This window comes from Trachurus japonicus, unplaced genomic scaffold (assembly GCF_045865225.1).
Source record: "Trachurus japonicus isolate A0001 unplaced genomic scaffold, Traja_1.0 AP029725.1".
Taxonomy (NCBI): Eukaryota; Metazoa; Chordata; class Actinopteri; order Carangiformes; family Carangidae; genus Trachurus; species Trachurus japonicus.
Window position 1 is genome coordinate 6464 of NW_028219858.1, and position 8227 is coordinate 14690.

The window sequence follows — 8227 nt, forward strand, 5'->3', positions numbered from 1 at the left end:
TTGATCTTCTAAAGTCTCTGTCTGTAAAACTAAAAAGCTCTTCTCAGACTCTGAGGTTTCAAACATGAAGCCTTTCCTCATGAAGCTGTGCAGACTGCTCTGCTGTGCGGTGGCTCTGCCCCTGCAGCTGCTGCACGCCGCCGGCCTGCTGCGGCCCTACAAGCGGCTGTTCCCGCTGCTGGCCTACAACATCACCTTCTCCTACAACCACAACATGCACCAGCTGAAGAGAGAGCTGTTCAGGAGCGTGTGCAGGTTTACGGGCAGCGACGGGACACTGCGGCTGCTGGAGGTACCTTTACTGTACTTGTACTTTTTTCATGTACTTTTTATTATATATAACCTCTGCAAGAATCATCTCGTATTAGCATAGGACTATTTATAATGTAACCTCCGCCAGAATCATGTTTCGCCTAGAATCACGTATCTTGCCTTATTTAAGTAATTACAATATAACCATTGTCAGAATCATGTAGGCCTACCTCTTGGAAACAATACTGTTTATGAGTATAGTGGCGGCTGGTGACTGAAAAAATAGGGGAGGACAGTCCAAGGCGTCATGTTATTTCATACTAGTTGACTACTTATCCTATACTTTCTTATATTCAATGAAAATTAAACAGTAAAACAATGTCTTACAAGATTTCTTAAAAACAAGATCATTTTATTCAATCTTACTGTTTTCAGATTAACACAGGCCTAATGAAAAAGACAGAGCCTTTATCATGGATGTGAGATGTAAAAAAAAAAAAAAAAAGCAGGCCACTGTTCTGTTATGTCACAGTGGGGATTTCACACCCTCTGATTTAAAATGGAAAAACAAAAACCATGAAAATCTCGGGGTGTTTTTGTGATTATGTGGGTGTGGGGGGGTTGTGGGATAGAGCATGTCCTTGTTGTTTGTTATTGATTGTTGGGTCCCCTATTTATAAGTAGTTTCTGCTTCCCTGGGGTTCATGTGCATCTGTCGTAATTGCAAATCTGTAATATATTCTCTCCTGCAAAGTACATGAATAAAAATATCTGAATCTGAATCTGAATCTGAGGTCGGCTGTGGCAGCTAACAGAACATAGCCTACTTGCAGTAATATCTGAATCATGTGATATTGATGTTATAATAAACCAAACAAACTCACCTTATTTACAAACCACACTAACAGGGAGGTGTCTGCACAACTTCTTTTCTTTTTTTAATTATCATTTATTTAATGGAAACTTCTTAAGTTAAGATGTTTTTAACCGAGGCACATCCCACAGTCAGTCACTTTTTTAACACTTCTCTTCTGTTTTGTGCAGCATATAAGCTGTCAGTTAAATAAAGTTGTTTTCTGAATTTGTAGCTTGGTTGTGTCTTTGCATGTGTTGTCTCACAGGACCACTGCACAAAATACAATTAAAAAGGAGAATAAATATTAGTCAAGGGGTCATAAATACCGTATGATTTTAAAAGAGTTCTTGTCAATCACTCTCTGCTTGTCAAGAATGTTTGCTAACCTGCCACCTGTTAAAACTTGTCACCTTGGCAGCTTGCTAATGAATCCTTTTGCCACAAATACCAAAAAAACAACAACAAACAATAAAGCAGTTTCAGTGTTGAGGGGGAAAGCTAAAACCTCTACTATGTAGGGTAATTCAAAATGTTGTGTCAACACAACCCAGTGTTTTAGCAAATCTAAAGTAAGTGGCTATAGTGAGAATGTTTTTCTATGTAGCCTACTCAATTATTGTAATACATAAACAAACCCTCTATCAAAGTATAATTTTAAAACAAAGGAAGAAAGTAAAATAGGTGAGAGCGAGTGTTGATAATCACCTTAATGTGGAGCTCCTCTCTGGGGATGGTTTGTAGCATGTTCATAGAACATGTTGTTCTATCTTCAGCATCATTAAAAGTCACTGGAAAAGGCTGTATTGATCAAAACAGCTGTACAAAGCTCCTGTATGTTTAATATTTGTTAACACATGAGACTGTAGGTGAAGTCTGGGTGACTAAAACATTAAAAATAAAAAATAAAATAAAAAGTTGAGAAATTGATATACTGAGCCAGCTAGCTAAGCCTGCAGCAGTACTCCACCTGTGCTGTTAGCATTCAAAGGTGGTCCAAGGTGGTTCAATTATGGTCGATTTTCTTTCGCCTCATAGTCTCTTAAGTACATTTTGGACTCATTTTTCAAAAGCCACCTCCTTTGAATATTTTGAGACGATAATTGACAAATTTTAAACGGACATATCAGGAGAAAATTAACTTTTGTTCCATCCCTGTCTCTTGTCTCAACAACACGCTCTCGCGAGATCTGGCAGAGATTTCCTAGGTAACGCTAGGTAACCGTAGGTAACAGGAGCTTTGTACAACTGTTTCCAGTGACTTTAATGATGCTGAAGCTACAACAGTGTTTCTAGGCGAACATGCTACAAACTAACTAACGCTAATTTTCGTAATGACTGCAGCTACGTAAATATTTAATTTTTTATTAGTCCTACCGACAATTTGTATCCATCCACACCAGATCCACACTCAACACTTTCACGTTCGGCGACCACGCCCCCTTAGGTGACCGGAAGTGCTTTGGTCATAGTTCATAGTTGTTTTGCTAGCACATGAAAATACTATGAGGGCCACATTGAGAATTCTGTTTTTCAAAGACTTGAGAATAAAGTAATAGTTTTATGAGAATAAAGTCATTAAGAGAAAAAAGTCATAACTTTACGAGAATAAAGTGGCAATTTTATAAGCAGCGATTCTGGCCCTGGCACCTGGCCATCATTTTAACAACTGTAGTGAGGGAGTGACGTGGGGCGGAGGAACTCCCCGGAGTGGGGGGCAATCAAGGGCTGATGCAGTTCACCTGGGAGGGGGAGGAGACCGACCGGGGTCAGCGGCTGGGAAGAAAAGAGGCGGTGGAGAGAGCGAGGGGAGGAAGAGACGGGAGGACGTGAGAGTCGTCGGTCTGAGCTTTTTGGGAGCCAGTGGCACTGTGGCGGGTGGGTGCTGTTCGCAGCTTGTAGTGCTGCCGGCAGTGAAGACAGCTGAGTAGGGGAGTTCGTCGTGTCGATCAGTCCTGTATCAAGAGGGGAGGCCAGAAACCTCCTTTAGGTAGCGAGGGACCGGGGAGTAGCCGTGCCTTACCTGTGCTCTCATGCAGCAGCCACATCAGTGACGCCGACTACGCTGAACGACTCCACGCCTGCCAGCTGAGCAGCCTCTTCTCCGGTGCACAGCCCAGTTCCATTCCCACATAGCAAAAGGAGTCCGCCGCGGACCCGCCGCGGATGTAGCGCGGCTTCCGGAACGGACCCGCGAAACGGACCCGTATCGGAGTCCACTTGCTCTCTGTGACGGATCCGCAACGAAGGCGGATCGCGGACCCGTCCTGGATCCGCGCTGCATCCGGTCCGCATCCGCGATTTAAATCATACCTCCGCGGCGGGTCCGTTCAGGGCCCGCAAATCCGCCGCGGATCCGCAACAGACTCATAATAACCCTCTGGCCCGGGTCCGTTCGGGACACGCAAATCCGCCGCGGATCCGAAACGGACGCAAAAAAAACCTCTGGCCCGGGTCCGTTTTGGACCCGTTCATCATTTTCAAAATCTCCATAAAATAGCTTAAACTAAAACTATAACTATGCCTAGACTTCTACACCAAGCTTAAATCTGCATTGCCTTGCATTTTTAACCCAACACTATTGTCAATATACAGAAAAGGTTGAAGTCAAGACATCAATTAACTGTACAAAATGAGGCTACAACTTCAATGAAATGTGAAGCTAAAATATCAGAAAATGAATAACTGGTGAACGACAAGAAGTTCAATACAAATATTGTTTATTCTTTTAAAGTACATGCTACTGGGGTTCTCGCGTGGATGGAGGCGGGACACGTCTCCTCGCTGCACAATCTGCCACAAGGTGGATGGCCTGTTTGGTCACCTCGTCATCTGTGGCTGACCTGTCACTGTATTTTTTCTTACAGCACCTGTAATCAAACAGACAGATATATAGGGAGTCAAGGTCATACCATGTTTAATTTCGAGCAAAAAGAAAAAAAGACATCAAACGTTAAAAAAAACAAAAAAAACAGCTGATCGCTTATGTGACAGGGTAAGGTAAATAAACACAGCTGATGTGAGCGCAGACCTGTCAAAATGCCCTGTCCTGCGTCAGGTGTAACTTAATATGAACGCAGCTCAAAGCGCCTCTCACGGTGACCAAGCTCAGATAAATACATTGGATCAGCTGTAGTTTATCGCGTGTCCTCCCGCATAAAGCCGCAATATACCGGAGCTCCTAAAAAAAAAAAAAAAAAACGCTACGTGCGGTGGAGCTAAAAACAGCTGAGTTCTCCTCTACTACAGCTGAACAGCCGACATGTGGTCAAGACGTACAGAGACCTGTCACAGTGTCACCTAAACTTCAACCTCAGACTGTCTGCTTCTCAGATGATCACACAGGGAGAGCATGAATGTGTGATGAGTTGTGTTACAGAGTCCTGTATCAATGTTTAGGCTTATTCGTCAGTGCTTTATGTTGTCATGATAATTAATAGGCCTATATGCTGAGAAATAAGATTGTAAATAAAACAAATCCTACAGGGAAGACCAATTTATGTTTAACGAATCAAATATTGTTTTGGTCATAGTAACTGATAATAAATAGGCTATGTTTAATTCTCTCTTTCCACACTTTGAGAGTTTGCGGTGCTGACGAATGTAGTCCGGTTAGTTGGCTGGGGTCACGAAAATAAAGCGTTTTACTTCTCAAAACAATATGCGTTCAAAAGAGTGATACATTTGCATCACAAAACCGTTGTCCACAAAAAAGTCTGACCTCACAATCGCTTGCTGCTATTTTCTCTCCCTCCGTATCACTGCGCGCTGCCGCCTCTAGACGGCTGTGCGCATTTCCATCAGCTGTTTCATGGAGTTTATTGCTCGGATAGTTCACGTAATCTGATTATGACACAAGTGATGAAGCCATCCCTTGTTTTAGCACAGAGCCAAGGGGAGACCTTTATGAACCTGATGTGATGCTGAACCTCGTCAGATGGAGTTAGAACGGGCAGACACAGAGAGGAGGGACAGGGAAGCAACAAGCTGAAGTTAGACCACAGCTGCAGCTGTGACAGACAGGGTGACCGGGTGATGATCAGTAATGCAGCGCAGTCCGTGATGGAAGATCAGCCGGACAAATGTACACACTATCAGGACGATTATTTTTTCTTGCCGTTATAAAATAGCGAGCCTACACACCAGCCACGTCCACTCTGTTAGCTGGCTCAGCTGACCGGTGGTCAGATGGTGGTTAGATCTTCACATGTTGAACAAAGTGCATCCAAACGCCAGGCTAAAGAAAGAGCGAGGATCCTCTGACAGCTGCAGGTGAGCTACACGTCAGCTGGCTGCAGAGGAGTGCTGTTCTTTTTTTTTTCCAGCAGCACCATCCTTGGAGGTGATGCACGCTGTCTGTATATTTGTTGGTCTGATCTTCCACCATGGACTGCGCTGCAACGATCACTCTTCTCTGCTCTAACCTCTTTCCTACAGTCTATGGAACTCCATCTGATGAGGTTCAGCATCACATCAGGTTCATAAAGCTCTCCCTTTAGCTCTGTGCTAAAACAAGGGTATAGATAGATATCAAAAGACCCGAACTATCCCTTTAATGAAAAATAAACACACACTTTGATATTAAGAGCACTACCATATTATCCTACAACTTAGCTGACTGTAAAGTAATTACAATGAGTAGATGTTTAAAAGTTTATATAAAATACGAAAGATAACATCTCAACATACTAAACCTAAGTAATACTTACCACATACTCTCAATAGATTCTCCGGGTCCTCATTCAGGTAAACGCAGAGGGTCTTTAGGACGCATTCTCTTCCCAGATCCACGTCATCATCCTACGGCAGAAAAGCAGAGGAGAAGTTGTGTTGTTTGAGTTCATGTCTGTGAAAATTCTCATTTGTCCTGGTAAAAGGCATTTTTGTCTTGAAGACAATCAGTTGTTACACCCCCAACCCAGAGAATATATTTACTTCATCCATTGGTGCAATGATGCCCCCTATTTCTTTTTCATTACTGAGTAATTGTTTAAAAATAATATACATAAATGAAAAAAAAACAATAAACTCAGAAAACAACAACTGATTTAGTAATACTCACCACTACTGCAGAGCCTTTGACACAGCACCCTGAGACATGTCAAATATTGCACAGCAACTGAACACCCTTTACACTGCCACATTCACTAGAGAAAGAAAGACAAATGGAAATTGGTTTAGTTTGTGGTGCCATATTATTTTGTGTTGTAATGAAGACTGATTATTAGACATATCTCTCCAAAATAGTTTCAACAAAAAAAATGAACATTAGAATCTTAAAGGCAATAGGACTTGCAGTAATTATCTTTACTCACAATATTAAAAAAGGAATAATATCATAAAAGAAGGCCAGACAACAAATGTAGCCTACAGGACATCGATCTGCATCACCTGTTACAACAGAGCTGCGCAAAAGAGAAAAAGTGATCGCCCCCGAGAGCATTGTAATCATATCGGTTAACAAGCGTTGGTTATCATCAGTCAGAAAAAAAATTCAAAATGTGCATCCCGAAAACCAACAAAAGCAATTGAATAGTAGGCTAATACTCACCACTACACAGCAGCACCCAGAGACATGTCAAATATTGGCATAGCTGGAGGATTATCTGCACAGTAAAAATAGAAAAAATGTTGAAAAAAGTCAAGTATGTGGGTGTGTAGACAACATAAACTCAAGGCAGGACATAGAAGACACAAAATAGCTAACTTTAGTTGACTTAAGCTTAGCAAAAATGACAGCCCTCACTATTTAAAAAAAAAAGTTTAAAAAAAAAGAAAAGCTGTGTGCCCGCCCCTCCTCCCCAGCGAATTAAACATAGCCTATTTATGACCAAAACAATATCTGATTATATTTGATTCATTAAACACAAATTATTGGTCTTTCCTGCTTGATTTACAATTTTATCTTGTTTCTCAGCATATATTAATCATCATAAAGCACTGACAAGCTTAAACATTAATATTGCCAGTGTGCATGGCATGTGTGAGTGTGTTTGTACTGCTGCTGTAACTTGTGAATTTCCCCTTCGTGGGATGAATAAAGGCAGAGGGAGTGCTGTTGTACTGTATATCAGCACGGGTGTGCGGCCTCGTGCCTACGACCGAATCACACCCGTGCTGATATACAGTACAACAGCGCCGTTAGCCGCTCGGCTAGCGAAAAGTCACGGAGAATTACGACATGAGGAGCAAAGAGAGGCTTAAAAAAGTCATTCTAAACTCCGTAACGTTGGAGTTGGTTGCCCTCTTCATAAACATTACGGTGTTTTTTATTTTTTAAATAAAAGCCGAGCGGCTAACTAGCCGTTAGCGGCTAACTAGCCGGCCGCTAACGGCTAGTTAGTTTTAAAGAAAAGAAAATAATTATTTTAAAAAAACAAACACCGTAATGTGTATGAAGAGGGCGACTCGTAATTACTGGGAGTCGGAACACCGGGCATAGCCTACTTAAATCGAGGAAATGGGAGGTCGAGGTCGGAGAAATAGCAGCTAAGTTACATAAGTTACCGCTAGCATAGGCTAACGTTACACAGCATAACAGCTGCGATACATTAAAACAGATAACCATAACGTTACCAAATAACAATGTGTGTTTTTTTTAGTCACACAACCACAACATATTCTCCCGAAATTGCTATCCCATTTTAAAACAAAATAGCTACAGACGTGCATCATCACATCTCAGCTAGAAGCTAACCTAGCCTGTTGCACAAAACTACAAAAGTTCTAACAGTGCTAATATCAAACAACGTCATTACAAGCATTAATATACATGACGATTAAAAACACAAAGGCCAATGTTTAACGTTACTGTGAATGTCGCAATACATCAATAAATCAATAAACTTACTAGAGGCTTCAGCACAACCGTGTCCCAGCAAAGAAAGATGACTCCTCTAGTCTCGGCTCGGTGTGGACTACTGTGGTCGACCGTTACAGTAAAGGCGCGTCCGTGTCCACACGTCCGACACGGGTCCGTCCGGGATCCGCTGTTTGACGGTAGAATAACGGCTCTGCCTGGAAGCGGGGCTGATCCTCTAGGCGGCGCCCAAACGAATGTGACAGTCACGCGGGTTTGGTGACTTGAATGCGGATCCGCGTCGGAGTCTCCTGCTGTGTGGG

The 8227-nt window shown here is 42.3% G+C and overlaps 1 long non-coding RNA gene across 1 annotated transcript; it reads right to left on the reverse strand.

Moving 5' to 3' along the window:
* Window positions 1–3918: 3918 nt before the first annotated feature.
* LOC146960980 (uncharacterized) lies at window positions 3919–8015 on the reverse strand. Its single transcript, XR_015035320.1, has 5 exons — window positions 7956–8015; window positions 6657–6711; window positions 6168–6252; window positions 5815–5905; window positions 3919–3975 (listed from the first exon to the last, which is right to left on the reverse strand). It is a non-coding gene; the product is annotated as an uncharacterized LOC146960980 (long non-coding RNA).
* Window positions 8016–8227: the final 212 nt, after the last annotated feature.